General features: G+C 50.1%; 1 protein-coding gene across 9 annotated transcripts in view; it reads left to right on the top strand.

The window, feature by feature from the left end:
• The window catches only part of CSGALNACT1 (chondroitin sulfate N-acetylgalactosaminyltransferase 1), a 321684-nt gene that overhangs the window by 217869 nt on the left and 84599 nt on the right, over positions 1–19216 (top strand). The window contains exon 1 of one of the 9 annotated variants that reach the window (XM_070459787.1): positions 16263–16285. The exons of 7 other annotated variants lie outside the window; for them this stretch is intronic. The gene's annotated coding sequence lies outside the window, so the exon portion shown is untranslated. Of the gene's footprint in view, positions 1–16262; positions 16286–16886; positions 17145–19216 lie in introns of those variants that run through there. One more of the 9 variants, XM_070459786.1, reaches the window with a different exon arrangement.

Here is a 19216-nt window from a genome sequence, read left to right on the forward strand (position 1 = left end):
TGTGTCTGTGTGTATCTATCTCTGTGTGTGTCTCTGTGTGTGTGTCTGTGTGTGGGGGTCCTTGTGCCTCGTTTCTTCTTTCTTTCACACTTAAAATACTTGTTGAAATCAAGTGACTCACAGAAGGGTACACTTGGTTCTTTGGCCTTTAAATACTCACTTTCCTTCCTTCCACCCAAAACTGGACAGTCTCCTTGGATAGGAAATATTTTCCACAATAGATCTACCCATGCCAGAGTTGTTCTTCTTGTCTTGTCTCCACTCCAGCGTTTGTTGATAACTGAAGACCTTTCCTGTCAAGTGTTGTGGGATTCCTGTGCAAACTCCCGAGAGTGGTATTTGACAGGAACACGAAAGGACCTCATCTGTCCAGACCCTCACTGTAAGGACTGGGGATATGGAAGCATTCAGGAATTATTTTTACTTTCTACTACAAAAACACATCTTTATGAAAAACCTGTAAGAGCTCAACTAAAAACAGAAAGTTCTTTATCACCCTCCAGGTGGCTCAGTGGTGAGGAAACCACCTGCCAATGCAGACACAGCAGACGTGGGCTTGATCCCTGAGTTGGGAAGGTCCCCTGGAGGAGGAAATGGCAGCTCACTTCTAGAACCCTTACTGGGAGGATGGCGTGGACGGCGGAGCCTGGGGGGCTACAGTCCATGGGGTTGCACAGAGAGGGGCTGAGCGTGCCCACATACATCCAGGGAAGAGACATGATTGTCCCATGTATGCTGATACAGGCCTGACTGAGGGCGGAGGCGGCAGTGAATCGGACAGAGCTGTTTCTTTCAAGGGGACAGGCTGGGGTGGACAGGCCGCCACAGGCCAAGGTGAGGGGGACTGGGTCAAGTGACCCTATGGGATGGTGTTTAACGGGGAGTCACACAAAGGTGCCTGGAGGCCTAAGCTGATGCTAACGGATGCATGGGAATGATTCACCCAGAGGGGCTGGAGAGCGAGGAAAGCCTTCGCAGGCAGAGGGAGCAGGGTGGACGGAGCTCTCCAGGCAGGGAGAACAGTGTGAGGAATCACGTTGTGAGTCCGTGTGGCTGCAGCATCGCATCCAGAAGTGAGGGCTGAGAGCTGAGGTCTCTAGTGGGATGGTTCAAGCAGAGTTGGAACAAGGCTGGGGCAGGAGTGAGCTTGAGACGCTGGAGATGACAGAACTGGTCAGTGTGGGGCCTCGGGGAGCCAAGGGCACACGGTGGGAAGACCTGCTCCAGAGCCCTGATCCCAGGATACAGAGAGCGCTGTAGACCCTGCGGTTTCCACTGACCTCACGGCCACCTCCAGCCTGCCCAGCCTGAAGGACAGCTCGGGGTTTTCTCCAAGCCTGTCCTGCTTCGCATCTCCATCAGCCTAGGAAATGAAACTGAAACCTCTAGGTGACATCTCAGGGCGGGGTGGCTTTGAGGTCCTCCAGTCCTTTATGGCTCAGAGCAGAAAGAATTCAGCGAGGGGCAAAGTAATAAATAAGGAATGATTTATTAGAATAGGACACTTGTGAGGCTTACGAGAGGGGGCCGCCCGTAGAACAAAGTGGGCTACAGTTTTGTAACCAGAGGAAAAGTGGGGATGGGGAGAAGACCACCTTCTTCCTCCTTCTTGAGTAGACGCTTCCATCGTCAGCTCCTCCTGCCTGTTGGGTGGGGGAGTTTTGTCCCTCCATGGTCAAGCCAGGACTATCATGACACTATGGAAAAATTATTTCATATCTCAGTGCAGTAAGGGTGTTTTACTCTGAAATGTCACCTTTCCATTAATTACTGTGTATTGTGTGTATAAAGAGTATGTCCTGGGGTCTCATTAACCTACTGAGCTCGCTGGGCAGGATGTGGGTCTCAGGCCACCGTGGTTTTATCGTCTGGGGGCATGTCTTGTGCTTCTGATCCATGGTTTTGTTGCTCAGCAAGCCTACTTGATTTTGTGCTTATGTGAACCTGCTTTCTTGAGTGATCCTTAACTTACAGGGGTCTCCCATTCTTTTTTCTATTTATAATCCCCTACTGCAACTAACTCCCTGGAGGAGGCGATGACAACCCACTCCAGTATTCTAGGCTGGAGAATCCCATGGACAGAGGAGCCTGGCAGGCTGCAGTCCATAGGGTTGCAAAGAGTCGGACATGACTAAAGCTACTTAGCAAGCACGCGCTGGGATTAACTATATAATCACCTATGTTGTCCTTTTACTCTGTTCCTATCAAAACCATCCAGTTGCTCCCACGATCCATAAGACTTCCCCCCTCCCATGTTCCCATCCAGCCATCCAGTCTTCCAGTCCTGTGGCCAGCGGAGAGCTCAGGTTCCTCCTCTCTGCCCTGCTTATTCCCTCATCCTCATCCACACCATTATCTCGTGACTGGATCACTGCCTTGACCTCTTGGTTGATTTCCCACCCTGCAAAATGTCTGTTCATGTCTTTTTTGCCTATTTCCTACTTGGACTATTTGTGTTTCTCACTCTTGAGTCTTGAGAGTTCTTTATAGATTCTAGATACTAGCCCTTTGTTGGATATGTGTTTTGCATGTATTTCCCCACTCTGTAACTTATCTTTTATCCGCTTGACAAAGTCTTGTGCAGAGCAAAAGTTTTAAATTTTGATGCCATCCAGTTTGTTCATCTTCCTTTTATGCATCATGCTTTTCAGCGCCATTGAAAGAACGCTTTGTCTAGTCCTTGATCCCAGAGATTTCACCTGTGTTTCTTTTTCTAAAAATGCTAGAGTTTAATGAAGTGAAGTGAAGTGAGAGTTGCTCAGCCATGTCCAACTCTTTGCAACCCCACGGACTGTACAGTCCATGGAATTCTCCAGGAGAGAATACTGGAGTGGGTAGCCTTTCCCTTCTCCAGCAGATCTTCCCAACCCAGAGATTGAACCCAGGTCTCCTGCATTGCAGGCGGATTCTTTACCATCTGTGCCACAAGGGAAGCTGTGTGATCCCTTTTGAGCTAATTTTTGGTCAGCATGTTTTGGGGAAGGTGGGGCTATGGATAGTCAATTGCTGTGGCACCTTTGTTGAAAGGACTGTGTGTCCTGCACTGAATTACTTTTGCACCTTCGTGAAACCCCCTTGGCCACATTCACGGAGTCTGTTTCAAGTTCTGTGTCTCGTTTCCTTCGTTTGTGTGTCTGTCCCCATGCCGGTATCGCACACGGTATTGCTCACTGTAGTCGTGTAGTAATTCTTGAAATGGGTAGACTGAGTCCTCTCAATTTATTCTTTTTCACATTGTTTTAGCTATTCTTGTTCCTTTGTGCCCTTATATAGTTAAGATAATCTTATATGTATGTATAAAACAATTCTGCTGAGATTTTTTTATGGAAGTTGCAATAAATCTGTATATCAGTTTGGGGAGAATCTGTATCTTTCTTATGTTGAGTCTTTGAATCCATGTATATGTTTTCCAATCCATGCATCCATTTACTTAGCTCTTTGAATTCTTTTATTAGCGTTTTGTAGTTTTCAGCATATAGGTTGTATATATATTTTATTAGATTTATACTTAAGTATTTCAGTTCTTTGAATGATTGTAAATGCTACTGTATTTTAAGTGTGTGACTACTTGTTCATGAATACAATTGATGTTTGTATTTCCTAGAGATGACCTATCATGTCATCTGCAAATATGGACAGTTTTATTTCTTCACTTCTAGACTGTCTGCCTTTTATTGACTGTTGTACTAGCTAGAGTTTCCAGTACCAGACCCAATAACATTATGAAGGTGGACATCCATGCTTTGTTCCCAGTTTAGTATTTCACCATTAATACAATATTCGTTTCTGTAGATATTCTTTATCAAGTTGATGAAGTTCCCTCTATTCTTAGTTTTCTGAGTTTTTTTTTTTTTTTAAATCATGACTGGGTATTGAATTTTGTCAAATTTTTTTTTTCGTGAGGTGGTGTAATTTCTGTTCTGTAGCCTGTTAATATGATGTATTACATTAGCTTAAATGAATGGGCTCAATCTGCTCTTTTGCAGTTGGAATCATGTTTAGTTTCTAAATTTCCAGACATTGAGCTGGAGTATTATGTTTCCCTCAGTTACAAGAAACAAAACTTCACTTTTCAGTTGTTAATCTGGGGATATTAATTCTTGTTTAAATGACTGCAAATGTTTAAAATGTTAATGTTATTAATGGACATTCAGTTGAACCAGTGATTTTGAGGTTGATGTATATTTTTCTAAGCCTTCTAATCAGGAGAGTTCAGTTGCTGAATCACCCATTTCAAGAAGGTCTGTTTTCAGTTAATCAACTTCTATCCCAGTTTTTACTGCTGTCATGGGAACAAAAGTTGTAAATTACTGAGTTACATAGGATCCTTGAGTTTGGAAATGTTTAAGGAGCAGCTTAGACGTCGTATCCTTCTTTGAGGTGCTGGGAAAGCATCCCGAAATATTTTTGCAGGCCTTTAGCTGGAAGGCTCACTAATTTTTCCATAAAATTAAACATGGGAGAGAATACTTCTTTTCTTATTTATTGTATGATCTAGTTTACTCATGGATAACAGGCACGGGACTTGTAATTTGAAAATAGGCCTGACATTTTTTAATGTACTAGACACCTGTCTCTTTTCACATTCTTTCCCTCACCACAGATGGCTTTGAGCCTTTGCTATTCTCCTTTATAAACCCTGTGTAACATGAGAGTTTCGAGTTATATTTTATTGGGGGCAAAATGAGGACTATAGCCTGGGAGATAGCTGCTCAGATAGCTCTGAGAAACTGCTCCGAAGAGGTAGGGGTGGAATCAGTATATATGTGATTTTGGGGAAGAGGGAATGCGTGCAGTCAAGCACATAGTTTTTGCAGATTTCTGCTAGTTATGAGAAACAGTCATCACCATAAGGATTTCAGTGCTTTTCTAGATAGGAGGAGATATAAGAATTGGGCTCATAAAATCAGCTCCTGAGAATATCTATCTGAGACCTATCCTGCCAGTTTTCCCAGAGCTGAGTGCCTCATTCCTGGTCTCCACGCTGACCTCCTTCAGGGGGTGTCGAAGGTCAGCAGCTGCAGCATGTGACCTAATCCTTGTAGAGGTACGTATGGCAAGAGCCAATTTGTAGCTGACAGCTCTTCTGCAGGCTTGCGGCCCTCACCTGTTTTAACCAGCATCTCGTAGCCAAGCCGCGCCAGACATGTTTTGGCAGCTTTCTGTGATCAGAAACTTCTTCTAGGAGGAAATATTGTGAAGTGCAGTGGATAGACACAAGATATATTGTCATAATCACTAGAACTGTTTGGATTGCTAACTCTCCACTTGACCCGAGGAGGAAAAAATATTGCTGCATGCAGGATTTGTCCTAATCAACAGCCTATTATTACTATTTGATTTCTTTAGTCATTTTTTATGCCTCTAAAAATTAAACTGTCATTCCCTATGAGAGAGTTTGGTCACTTGGGGCTCTTCCATTTCTGATTCAGTTTTCTATTCCTTCTGCTGTGAGTTCTGCCAAGAAATAATTCTTTCTGGATTTCATTTAATCTTCCTGGTCCCTGGCGTAGCAGCCTCTGCAGGGTCATGATCCATGTTTTTTTCCTGCTCACAGGCCACCATCTGCAGCAACTCAGTCGGCTGGCATTTGATTTCCCTGCAGTTCTTTTCTTTGTTATGTAACTGCTGTCCTGCAGCTGAACATCGTACCCAACTCTGAGCTTGGCAATATCAAGTATGGTTTTTTTCAGACTTTATCCTAATTTTCACACCTCACTGAATAGGATTGTTCCCATATTAAAGTTAATGTTAATTTAGACCTTTGGAAGAGAAGGGGGACTTTCCGTGGCTCAGTGGTAAAGAATCCGCCTGCAATGCAGGAGACACAGGAGATGCGGGTTTGACCCCTGGGTCAGGAAGATCCCCTGGAGGAGGAAATGGCAACCCACTCCAGTAATCTTGCCTGGAGAATCTCATGGACAGAGGAGCCTGGCGGGCTACAGTCCATGGGGTGGCAAAGAGTCAGACATGACTGAATCGACTTAGCAGCAGCAGCAGGCTTTGTTGAGAGGGAGAAAAAAGAAGGAAACAACCCAGTAACAAAAAAGGATTCATGCTTTCTTATAAGCCCAAGCTGACAGCCTCAGTGTAGAATTTACAGTAAACCAGAGTATTGACCTGAGACGTGCCATCGAACTGTTTTCCTGGGAATAAAAATGAGAACTCAGGCACCGGCAGGAAGCAGAGAGTTTCCGAGGGGCTGGCTCTTCCATTCCCTCCAAGAGAAGGACAGGGGCTGCTGGAAACCTCGGGGGACCGCTTGCTGGAGGGGTGCATATGGCATGTTCAGGGGTACAGGGGTGCCTGAGCTGAGTCAGCTGCAGCCAGTGCACAGAACAGAGGGAATCCGAGGTCCGCTCCCTGCAGACGAGGCCCTCAGAGCAGACTGAATTTAGTTGCAAAAGACAGAGTTCTTTTTCTTCCAACGAAGTCACTGTTGACATACAGTTTCATCTTGGCTACACTTGGGCTTCCCTGATAGCTCAGTTGGTAAAGAATCTGCCTGCAATACAGGAGACCCCGGTTTGATTCCTGGGTTGGGAAGATCCCCTGGAGAAGGAATAGGCTACCCACTCCAGTATTCTTGGGCTTCCCTTGTGGCTTAGCTGGTAAAGAATCTGCCTGCAATGTGTTCGATCCCTGGGTTGGGATGATCCCTTGGAGAAGGGTAAGGCTGCCCACTCCAGCATTCTGGCCTGGAGAATTCCATGGACTGTGTAGTCCAGGGAGTCGCAAAGAGTCGGACTCGACTGAGCGACTTTGACTTGGCTACACTCTCAGGAGGTGAGATGTTCAGGCCTGCAGCCAGTAAACCTGAGGAGGCCATATTTTGGTTGACTCTAAGGATTCTCTTTTCACCCCTCCTGCTTTTGAACATCCTATCTTGACATTTTTTAGAAGTTATATATAAGCTTTGTTTCCCATATATCTTAATTTTTTCCCCTCAGTTAGATTGCATATTCCTTGAAGAAAAGGATCTTTAAAAAATTCTTCTATACTCCTATTTCAAGGAGCATTCTAAATATAGTTTTTCTTTGTTTTGTGTAGAGGTGAATGAATATTCTGGCAGGCTGAGTCATTATTGTACATTCATCTAGAAAGCTTGTGATTTGGGGATTTAAATTTTTCCCTCTCTCAAATAAATATAACAGATATCTGATCCGTTAGTAGCATGTCCTAGGGATTAGGGAAGTAATCTTGTCTGTGATGACTGATCAAATTGATCATTGTCATGTTTTTGTTGAATGGGAATGGCAGCTTCACCAAGTGCCCACTGGCTGGAGTTCTTAGAGCCCAGAGTGCAGCCCAAGTTCTGGGTTTGACCTTGAGCCCCGCCGACCTCTGTGGTGAAGGAGCTGCTGTGGGGAGAGACAGAGGTGTGGCTGCAGCCTGGGTCATCCTGGCGGGGATGTGGGGTGCTCCGCGGAGGACCCCAGGGAAACACTGTGCTGAACAGAACTCCGTGGCTTGCTCTGGGGGGCTCTTCTTGTTACCAACCCTGTTCTCACTAGAGCGTCTGGTTGGAGAGGTCTGAAGTCCTGGAACCTTGCGGACAGATGCTTTTCTCTGCTTGGCTTTTGGCCTTCCCCTCATGGCTCAGCTGGTACAGAATCCGCCTGCAATGTGGGAGACCTGGGTTTGATCCCTGGGTTGGGAAGATCCCCTGGAGAAGGGAAGCACTACCCACTCTTTTTGGGAGCAAGAGTTTAGCCTCTGGGTTATGATAACTTCTATTTTTGTTCAGTTGCTCAGTACTGTCTGACTCTTTGCAACCCCATGGACTGCAGCACACCACACTTCCTGTCCTTCACCATCTCCCGGAGCTTGCTCAAACTCATGTCCATTGAGTCGGTGATGCCATGCAACCATCTCAGCCTCTCTCGTCCCCTTCTCCTCCTGCCTTCAGTCTTTCCCAACGTCAGGGTCTTTTCCAATGAGTTGGCTCTTCGAATCAGGTGGCCAAAGTATTGCAGCTTCAGCATCAGTAACATCTATACATTGTGGTTATAATTTTCAAGTACAGAAACTGAACTATAAATACAAAGTCTGTTACTTTCCTGTGTTAATGAAGGAAAGCGTTGCAGTGCAGTCTTTCTGTGCCCTCCTGCTTGCGATACTTACTAGTTAGTGCTGGGGAAGGGGCGTGTGTGGTGATGATCAATTGAATGTTACTCAGAGGCCAGATCCTAGGGTCAGCAGCAGGAGGCAGAGGGTCTTTTTTATTTGGCTCTCGCCCCCAGCTGCCTGTCTTGGGTGAAGGTCTGTAGGTCTCATCCGCCATGTGACGTCATGGGCTGCCCTCCATCACACACCTTTGCAGCACCCTTCTCCTTTGCAGCTAAATTAGAACACATTTTCTCTCCTCATTGTCTCCACCTCCTCGCTGCTCTGTAATCTGCTCTAACCCACCTTTCACACCCATCAACCTACTAGGTGAACTTTTGCTGAATAACCGTGACCTCCTTTTTTCAGTTCTTTTAGCTTGACAGCTTAGCGGCAGCTGACATTATTTTGCATCCTTCTTCTTAAAAGTATATTGTTAAAAATTTCAGACTTAAATATTTTATTAAGAATATGACAGCCCCCATATACTCACCACCCACTTTGAGTGCATGCAGGCGTGCTAAGTCGCTTCAGTTGTGTCTGACTCTGTGACCCCGTGGACTGCAGCCCACCAGGCTCCTCTGTCCATGGGATTCTCCAGGCCAGAACACTGGAGTGGGTTGCCATTTCCTCCTCCAGGGGATCGTCCCGACCCAGAGATCGAACCCGTGTCACCTGCATCTCCTGCATTGACAGTCGGGTTCTTTACCGCTAGCACCACCTGGGAAGCTCCAACTTTAAGAAACAGAATCTGGACACTATTAACCCTTGTTTCCTTATAGAGTTCCCAGGTTCTCTACCTTGAGGGGTAACTGCTATCCTGACCTGGTGTCTGTGGGGCCCCAGGTTTCAGTTTATTTGGCTTCCTCACCTAAGTTCCGTCAGTTTCTCCAGACACAGACAGGAAGGCATCCTTGGTCATTCTTTGTCTTTTTTAAAAAAAAATTAATTTATCTATTTTAATTGGAGGCTAATTGCTTTACAATATTGTGGTGGTTTTTGCTGTACATTGACATGAATCAGCCATGGGTGTACATGTATTCCCCCATCCCGAGCCCCCCTCCCGCCTTCCTCCCCATCCCATCCCGCTGGCTGTCCCAGAGCACCGGCTCTGAGTGCCCTGATTCAGGTTATTCTGTGTGTTCTGTTTGTCGCCATGAAGACATGCTGGGGAGAAGCCAGGCTGTGTCAGCAAGAGGCTGTCAGAACCTTGTATGCGGATTTGGGTTTCGGTTGGATGACCTGCAGGCGGGTCTGAGGGGGGCGGGGGAGGTTGGTCCAGATCCGATGCTGTCCGAAAGTGGAGGTCGTTCCTCTGATGAGGCACCTCAGTAAATCTCACCTGGGGGGGCTGTGGCTCAAGTGAGGAACTGGGAAAGAAGCAGCCATCCGTCATTTTGGCCGAGAAAGGGGGTGTTTGGTATTTCGTGGGTGACTCTTTGATTTTGTCTGTGATTAGACAGAATTAGGAAGTGGCCTTATTTTTTCCTTATCCTGATCTCAGAGCCGCCTTGTGGGCGACTGGTTTTCTTGAGATGGTTTATGTCCAGTACAAGCATACATGGCCTTGCTGGGGGCCCGGGATGGGGGGCAGAGGGCAGCTTCTGAGTGTCAGAAGTTGCTTTTTTTTTTCTTTTTCTCGGTTCTGGGCAAGTGGAGAAACTGCATTCAGGCAGATGGAGATCGCGAGATCAACTGTGTTACAAGGTTAGTTTGCAAGACATGGTTTCGCTATCACGTGGCAGAAATGGCTGATCTGATACTGAACCTCAGACAGGCAGACCCCCACTGACTCGTGGACAGCAGGGGAAATATGAGGGGCCAGGGTCCCAGTCTCCGACCGTTACAGAGCAGTGGACTTGGAGCCCCTTGGGGGTCCCTTCCCGGCTCCTCCGCAGGCTGTGGTCCGTCTCCTGGCTGTTCTGCGCTGGGTTCCCATGCTGGTGCGGGGCCCAGGTTTCCTTGCTGCTCTGTCCTCTTTGCACGTTATCCTCTCCAGCCTCAGGGGGTGATGACGTCTGTACACTGATGACCTCAGACCCTGTGCCGTCTCCAGGCTAGACTTCCTCTTATTGCCCATCTCCCCCTGGAAGCTCAACTTAATGCATCCAAGGCCACATCCATACTTCCCTCTCTAAACTCCACCTTCCCAGGTTCTGCTCAGGAGCCTGCTCACATGGCCCCACGCCCGCTCCAGACACCCCGACAACCCACACAGACCATGTGCACCGTGTTACTTCCCACCCCCAGCCCTGCCGTGGGGCTGTTTCCACCAAAACACCCTTCCATCCTTTCTCTGCCTTGCTAAGCACCCCCGTCAGAGTCCTGGCTCAGGCGTCACTTCAGGCAGAAAGCCTTTTCTGAGCCTTCCAGGCTGGGCTGGCTGCCCCCGTCTGTCAGTCCCTTGTTGCCCTGCTTCTCTAGCCCAGCAAAAAGCTCATGGTTTATCTGTTCATGTGTCTGCCTCCTGCGGGAACTCTAGCTTATTCATCTTTATGTCTTGAGATGTATCTGTACATCTATACTTTGTACTTAATGTATATGCACTTACACTTATTTCTAAATGCAGACAGGTAGATACAGGTCTGTGTGATGCAGGTAGCTGACGTCTTGAACTTGGCTTGCCGTCCATAATTCATGTTCAGTACATGCTTGTCAAACAGCTTGTTGTCTGAAGATTCCATTAGCATCTTGTCCAGTCCTGGAATGACCAGAGCTTTGCTAATTTTAGTATGAGAAGAGTGAGCGAAGTATTTTTTATCTGGGGGTACTTTACTCAGGATATAATTTAGAAAAGTAGGATCTAGATTGACGTTTGTCAAGTACACAGTTTTCCCTCCCATTGAATTGTAGGATATTTTTGAGAATCCTGTATTTTCATTTCCAATTGACATTTCTATCATCTAATTGACATTTCTAATTGGGTGATGACTCCTGAGAGTGTAAGTAATCTCTTTATCAGTCAAATAAGCATTTTTCTTCTTGTCTATACATCTTGAATGAATCTATAAGTTCAAAGTCAGGGGTCCTTCAACAATGGCACTTCTCAGTCCGAGTTAAGAGAGTGAAAGCTTCTGGGTGGAACCCAGGCTCCAGCCCCTAATCCCGTGTTCTCTCCTCTCGATCCCGTCGGCTCTCACGGACAGGGGTTGGGGGTGGGATTGGACAGGGGGCAGCTCTATGGGACCGGACAGCAGTCCCTCCGCAGGCAGCAGAGTGGAGCTGCCACAGCCTGCCCCATCACGGGGCCTGACCGGCACTCGGGCTGTGGGCCGGGGCTCTGGACCCATGGGACTCAGCCGTGCGTCCCGGGCCGGCCGCTCCGGGTTGGCAGCTTGTCCCCAGGCACCGACTACGACCCCCTGAGCTAGGTCTCCGGGAGTCTGGGCTCACCCTGTTGATCCAGACCACACACCGAGCCGTCTCTCCAGAGGTCTGTCTGTCTGTCTCCGGGGGAGGGGAGGCCTCTCTCAGCACACCTAGTCCCAGGTGAGGATTGGGCAGTGCTGGGGGCGGGGGCAGCAGGACGAGAGAGGAGCTGGGAGCCAGAGGCGGGTGCCAGTGATCTGAGAGCAGGCTTGGCCTTGCACTTCCTGTGGAAACCAGAATTTGTTTTCCTCGATCATCAGCTCCGAATGTGGTGTTCTCCAGCTTTGTTCCTTTGACGTTTCTGCAAGTTCCCTGTGTCAGTCACAGGGAAGATAAAAGCAGTGATGATCCCACCAGTTGTGAGTGTTGCAGTTTTGTACCCTGCAAAGCAGCTCCCCATTTGTTTAAAGAAAACTGACATTATTTTTTCATGAGCTCTGCTGCTGGGATTGTGTGCCCTTGAGGGAGACCTTGACCTTGCAAGTGAATGAGAAGAGGAAGCTTCTGTGCTGAAGTGGGCGAGGGGGCGGGGGTGGGGGGCTCCCTTTTCTGAATTACTGGAGAGCAAGAACAGTGAATTATATGTGCTGCTAAGGCTGGACGGTGTGGTCTGGTTTGTGCTTTGCTGTGTTTCTGGATTCGCTGGTGGCTGCTCAGCTGGCCTGCTGGTGACCAGGGCCGAGTGGGGGTGGGACGCCCCTCACCTTCGTTCTTTTCAGCATCTTTCATCTGACTCTGAAGCTGAGGTTGTGGAATGTTTGACAGAGGTGCCCTTTGTTTTGTTACGTTTTTGCTTATGTCAGTCCTATCCGGGAGCCAGAAACTTGGAAATAAGTATCAGCCAAAGGTAGGCAAGCCACAGGGTCAGCTCTGTAGCTAAGGAAGCTCCTTAAAAATATCACCTCATTATAGGCTTTTAATAGAGATGAAGCAACACTCATTAATGAGGAGCCTGTCTCAGACTCACTTCTCCGCAGGATAATTGCCTTTGAATCAATCTTGAGACCCATTAGCTTGGTTTCAAGAAAAAAAAAAAAATTCAACTCTTTTTTTTTTTTTTCCTATGTGGAAGGAGCTAATGTTAAAAAAAATACACACTGCTATATTTTAAATGGGTAACCAACAAGGACCTACTGTATAGCACGTGGAACTCTGCTCACTGTTATGTGGTAGCCTGGATGGGAGGGGAGTTTGGGGGAGAATGGATACGTGTATATGTATGTAGGGCTGAGTCCCTTTGCTGGTCACCTGAAACTATCACAACATTAATTGTCTATACTCCAGTACAAAATTAAACGTTTAAAAATAAATAAGGACTGTGACAAGGTCATGGAGTTTTCACCTTGTCTGGAGCACGTGAGAGAAAGAGGTTTGAACACCCAGAGGCACACTCGGAGAGACACAGCCCAGGAAGGGGGAGGGGTAAATCAGGAGTTTGGGATGAACATACTCACTGCTGTGTTTAGGAAATAGATAATCGTCAAGAACCTACTATATCGCACGGGGAGCGCTGTTCAATATCTTGTGATAACCTGTAATGGAAAAGTATCTGAAAAAAAAAGTCTACAAAAAAACTAGACACTGTCAATGGTGTATCTTGAGAATTCTCTATCTTTTCCCCTTTTAAAAATTAAGACACTGGGCATCCTTACTGGTGGAGCTGGAGTGGGAGCGGAAAACCTTGACTCGGTCCGCATATTGTAGATCCATGGTCGTGGAGGGGTTCTCAGCTGTGCCACGTGGAATCTTACCCTGCAGCTTTTCCGACCCTTCCAGCCGGAATCGCGTAGTTCATCTCTGAAACGCAGTGGCATCCCTTGTCTATACTAAAGATGACTGACCGCATCCCCCGGGAGCTGGTGGGGTCCTCAGCCCACCCCTCCTCTGACCCTGTGGTCATCGGAATGGTCTCACTCGATATGCACAGTCACTGGGTGGATAAAATTCATGTTATCGTAACATCGTTGCTGAATTTCAGGAGCTGTTTTCTGTCCCTTTGTTACTATGGAGGAAATGGTTGTCATGAGGGTCCACGTGCCACCTTCTGGTGGGACCAGGTGGTCCCACCCCACATGCATAATCAGAAGGTTACTGTTGTTTAAAATTTCTTTTTAAACCCCAGGAATAGCTCTAATACCAGCAACTAGAATTAGAATGCTGCTGTATCAATCATGTCCTTTCAAGCTGCTGGAAAATTGCCTTTCAGAAATACCCTAAAAGGATCAGAGATTTCTCTCAAAAACGGTACCAGCTGGCGTTTGACCAGGGACCCATGGGTCCCCCCTTGGTTGAGCTGTGCCTGTGGTCCAGCTGGGCAGTCTGCTTCCTGCTTGGCTGGGAAGTATACTCCCCAGCACCCGAGTGATGTCCAGGAAGTTTGAAGACACCCTTTGTGCTGTCCTGATGCTGGGGTGCCATGCTGGGTCTTCACATGAGGTGACTTTTAAAAGCCCCCCTGGGAACCTGCCCAGGGTCCCCACCTCTCTGTTTAAATGCAGTTTGGGGACAACTTTTCAGATACACTACGATTTTCTCCTCTTTTAAAAGCTAAACCGGACTTTGGGGGAGGACAAGGATGTGAGGGAGCTACTTTGATTTACAGGGTGGGCTTTCCTGGTGGCTCAGACGGTCAAGAATCTGCCTGCAGTGCTGGATCTGCGGGTCCGGTCCTGGGTCAGAAAGATCTCCTGGAGGAGAGCATGGCAGCCCACTCCTGTATTCTTGCCTGGAGAATCCCATGGACTGAGGAGCCTGGCGGGCTACCGTCCATGGGGTCACAAAGAGTCAGACACGACTGAGCAACTGACACTTTCAGACACTCGAGGGTACAGGATAGAGGTGGGGACCAGGCGTCCCGAGTCCAGCATTCTGCTCCTGACAGTGCTTTATGCTGGCCCCGTCACTTTGTCTCAACAGCAGCTGTTTCTTCCAGGCTCACCTTTCTGGTTGGTGAAATGATGGCCGTGCCAGATTGACCCCCTTCCAACCCTACGGCCCCCACCTCAGCGACCGGGCGTGTCCAGACAAGACCCCTCCTCCTGCTGGCTCTCCCCTGAGCCTGTCCTTTCCCAGAGCTCCGCCCGGCACCCTCCTCCTTCGTGGACGCTCCCTCTCCCGTGTCAGGCCGCTCTGCAGTCCAGGCCCCAGAGGTGGTACCCGACAGACCTTTCTAGAACTCCCCTCCCCCACACTGAGGGCTGCAGCCTCCACCCACCTTACCCCACCCCCGCAGAGGTGCACTGGCCTCGGGCCCATCTGCCTCGTGCCGATCACCTTTCTCCGGGGCCTCTCAGCACTGCCCGTTTGCTGAAATTCAGTTCTGATCATGTGCCTCCTGTTTAAGCAAGGTAGACGGCTGGCTGACCGATGCCTGTAGGCTACTGTGCAAATGCCCTGTGGCAACAGGAGGTCTGTCTCTGCCCAGACCCTTTTACGACGCCGTATGGAAACTCACCCCAGGATTCTTGCCTGGAAAATCCCATGGACCGAGAAACCTGGTGGGCTGTAGTCCATGGGGTCACAGAAGAGTCGGACACGACCTAGTGACAAGAGCAGCGAGTGGTGGAGATGCCACAGGGCCCAGTGATGGAGAGACAGACAGCCAGAGCCATGCTGCCTAGGCTGGAAACCCATTTCTGCCCTTCCGTTGCCAGGTGACTTGAGCCAGTTGCTGGGTAACCTCTGCCTCAGTGACTTTACCTGCAAAATGGGTACAATGTTAATAGAACTACCTCATCGGAGACATCAGAGAAGCAGGAAGAAGATGCAAGTTGAGTGGGGTCCTAGACAGGAAGGTTTCCAGGAAGGGCAGGGGATATTTTAAGAATGAAACAGAGGAATGTTAGTGGAACATTAAGAAGTATTAAACTGAAAAACAAACTTGGATTAAATAAGCGCCCTGTGTCTCATTTATCTCGTGTAGAAATAGGACAGTTTTCATTGCCAGTAACTTTCTTTCTAGGAGTGATATCTTGAAACACTTTTAGCTAATCCCCTAGTGATCAGTCGGTCCCCTCCGTGGAAATGGTGGAGGCAGGAGAGGCTTGGTGTCCCGGCACAAGCCAGGGGATGGCGGGGGATACCAGTGGAGGGGCTTGTGGTGTGGTGGGCCGCAGCTGGACTTTAAATATGTACAGGCCTTGCTGTCTCAGTCCTGTCCGGTAATGACCGCTTTCTGGAAGCACGCGCCTGTCTGTGTGCTGATGCCTCCTTGTCGGTGGGAAAGGGCCGGGTGGGAGAACCGGGCAGAGTCAGGTGGTCGTTTTGTCTTGACTCAGGACAGTGGTTGTCTCCTTAAGCCTCTGGCTTCAAACAAGCCAGCAGAACGCGCTGCTGGACTCTGCAGGGTGGGTCCCAGCACTTTGGATTCAGGATGTGTCCAGGGGTTGGTGGCTCCTCTGGGGCCGTGGCAGGGTTGCTGCTGCACTCACCTGCTTCTTCCCGGAGCCCTGGGGCGGCCACACTCACACATCACATGGCTGGTGCCCAGGGAATGAGTGCCACCTCTCGGAGGGGGCGGCTCGCTTGGCCACGGGGTGGCCACAGGGTGTTCACGAGGCCAGCGGAGAGTCGTGGGTCGCCACTCTTTGCCCTGGCGTGGGGTGTCCCCCAGGGGAGCCCGGGGTGGGGAGGAGAGAGGCCCCGTGCACCCCTCCCCCGGTTCCCACCTCCAGATCCAAGCCCTGCTGTCTCACGCTCTCAGCGGCTGGTGTCTGGTTCCGCTTCGCCGCGGCGGCCGTTGATCCTCGTTGGAGAGCTTTCCCTGGCGCACGTGTTCGCCGCCTCCCCTTTGCCACCGTGGCCTGGTTCTGTAAGTGTGGTCCCTCTGTGCTCCGGGGTGTCGTGCTGATGGGCGTCGACACCCTTTGCGGGTGTGGAGGCTGCTGGCCGTGTGGGAAAGTCTTGGATCTCTCCGAAGTCCGGTTTCCAACTCGAGATTGGGACCACCAGCTCACGTGAGGTGCAGGGGAGACGGCAGAGGGTGCTCGAGGGGCAGTGATTCTTGGAAGGTCCCTGGGGGAGCCCCTGGGCTGCCTGAACGGCCACCAGGTCCCTGCCTTGGACTTTTCACCTGCTCAGCGTGCAGGCGCTCTGTGTCTGGAAGTGTTTTCAAGACGCGGGCTGGGGTGCGGTGGAGGCATCTGGTGAAGCTCATTTCTCATCCTCCTCTTCTCCTCCCTCCTCCGATCTGCTAATAGGTGCCCGAGAGCTCAGCTTCCCCCTCTCTGCTGCCCTCCTTGTAGTGAGCCTGAGCGCCCGCCCCCACCCTCGGCCTTCTCAGCTGGGGGAGGGTGACTCACGCCTCCCACCTCCCCTGGGAGCTGGTGTTTACCACCCAGCGACTCCGCCCAGCATCTGCGTGGGGGCCCTGCTTGCCTGCCGCTCAGCTCGGAGGGCTTGGCACCGAGCCCTGCTCACTTTCAATTAGTCCTCTCTGTGTTCATCACCGGCACGCCTTTTCCCGGAAGCTGGGCTGTGTGACCTTGGGACGTGGTCTCCCCAGGGTTGCGCTTCCCTGGGTCTCCAGCGATGTCACTTGCCAGGGTGGCTTCTGCCTGCACGGGAGCACCTTAGGTGACGCGTGGTGATGGCCACTGCATGGGCAGCCCCTTCACCAGCCTCTGGAGGACGGAAGGGAGGACTCGGTGTTTGGCAGAAGAGAGCTCATAGTGAGTCCAGTCAGCATCTCGGTTAACTGACCAATGTTTTTCTCCTTTCGAAGAAGAAATTCCACTCGCCGGGGTGCATTTTAGTTGCGCCGTCTTAAACCTGTTACGTGGGGATGGGCTCCTGGCATCTGTTCAGAGGCCTCTGGCTGTTGCAGGCGTGTTCTGTCCCCGGCCCCACTGGGGGGGGCCCAGCAAGGCTCGCCCCAGGCACGGCCAGGATCCCTGATATTTCCAGGGATGCTGTGAGTTTGCAAAGCTGCTAAGGGGATGCAGACATACAAACCACAGCTAAATGGGGAGACAAAACATGATAAGGAAAAAGTACTGCTCTGTACCATGTCTGAGAGGCCAGGCAAGATCCATTGGGCATTCCAAAGCAAGAAAAATTGGACAGGTCGGGTGCAGGAGCAGGGACCAGTCTCAGCAAGCAGTTCAGGATTCGTGAAGGTGGTGAACGGCACAGCTTGGGGGGGTACAAGCAGGGTTTGGTATCAAGAACTGAGCCGGATTTGACGTGGGGCTTGGCTCCTTGCCAGTTCTGCACCAGGGGCAAGTGACCTCACTGCTCTCAGCCTCAGTGTCCTTATTGTTAAGGGGATAATGAGAACCAGCTCCTGGGATTGTTTTGAGGATTAAATGAGATAATGTGTATAAAGTGCTTAATCTGGGGTCTGGCCCAGAGCAGATGCTCTCTAAGTGGGTGTGATGGATTGTACGCGCCAGGAGAGGCTGGGAGCTGGGTTTCTCAGGCAGCCCCACCAGCCCCAGAGACCCAGCGGGACAGAGGGGCAGACGGAGACAGGACGGGTCTCCTTGGCAGCTGACTCAGCCCTGCTCTTACGGTTGGGGCATCTTCTGGCCAGGAAGAGGTTCTTCATGGGCCAAGACCACGAAGCGCAAGCCCTGCATTCTTGCGTGGAGCCCTTCTCTCTCATCACCCCCACCTCCAGGTTCCAGGGCCCCCACCTGTGCCGACTGACCCCCTTAGATGCTCCTGAAACAAGGGCAGAGGTGGCAAGGGGGTTGGAAAGGAAGATCTACGTGTATTTCAGGAAGACCCTCTTTCAAACATTCACCGGCAAATTAGAAGCCAGAATCCAAAGAGATCAGGGCTGGCCTGTTTCCTGGCTTTTCAGCTTTCCAAGTTGTGACTCATCTCTCTGCATCCATTTTCTGATTAGGAGACCCTAGGTTTTTGTTTTTTTTTTTTTCCCCTGCATTTCCCTGTCTCTGCTTTAAAGTAGGGAAAAGGGAGTCAGAAGTATTCCTTCCGAGCAGCGTGGAGATGGTGGGGCTGGAGGGGTGCCTCCCAGCAAGGGGCTTTCCATCCCTCTGGGCCATGGGGAACCCCCTCTGGGTCTGGTTACAGGGAGGACCCTCAGGGCATCTTGAAGGCCATGAGGTCCAGGTCCTCCAGGGTAGAAGGGGGGAAGCATGCTCATGGTGGGGCCAGGCAGTGTCCTGGCAGCTGGTGTTGGAGACCCTGGGATGGAGCCAGGGGTCCAGAGGCAGGAAGGTCACCCTGAAGACTGGGAGCCTGCACTGGTGGATGGGGCTGCAGTTTTGTGTCCCGGGAACACTGGAATGAAAGGCGGTGGGAAGGGCAGTTACATGGGAGCCAGAAGCAGGTCCCAGGGTGCCCAGGATGGTCCATTAGGGTGAGAAGACATTCAAAGCATTTTTTATGATTCATTGTTGTCGAGGTATTGTTTTGTGAACATGTAACGCAACAGTCCTGTAAGATTGGTGCATAGCTTGTCAATGAGTCCATTAGACATTTGGTCCTTGCCCACTGGTCATGTCCTGCTGGGCATGCCATGCTGTTTATGCCCATCAGCTTGGAGACCACCGATCCGGGGGCAGAGGAGGAGCATGACCCTTGGAGCCTGGTTCTGTCGTGGGCAGAGCCTCGGGCCGGGCAGCCTGGCGTCGGGCTGGGGATGCTGCAAGGATGCTGCCCGACCACACTGATGCTGTGATGTCTGGTGCAGGCTGTGCCGCGCTGGCCCTCACCTGGTCCTGTGTGGACAGCGACACTGATCTTCCCTGCACTCCCCAGCTGCCGTCAGAAG

This window comes from Odocoileus virginianus, chromosome 32 (genome assembly GCF_023699985.2).
Source record: "Odocoileus virginianus isolate 20LAN1187 ecotype Illinois chromosome 32, Ovbor_1.2, whole genome shotgun sequence".
NCBI lineage: Eukaryota > Metazoa > Chordata > Mammalia > Artiodactyla > Cervidae > Odocoileus > Odocoileus virginianus.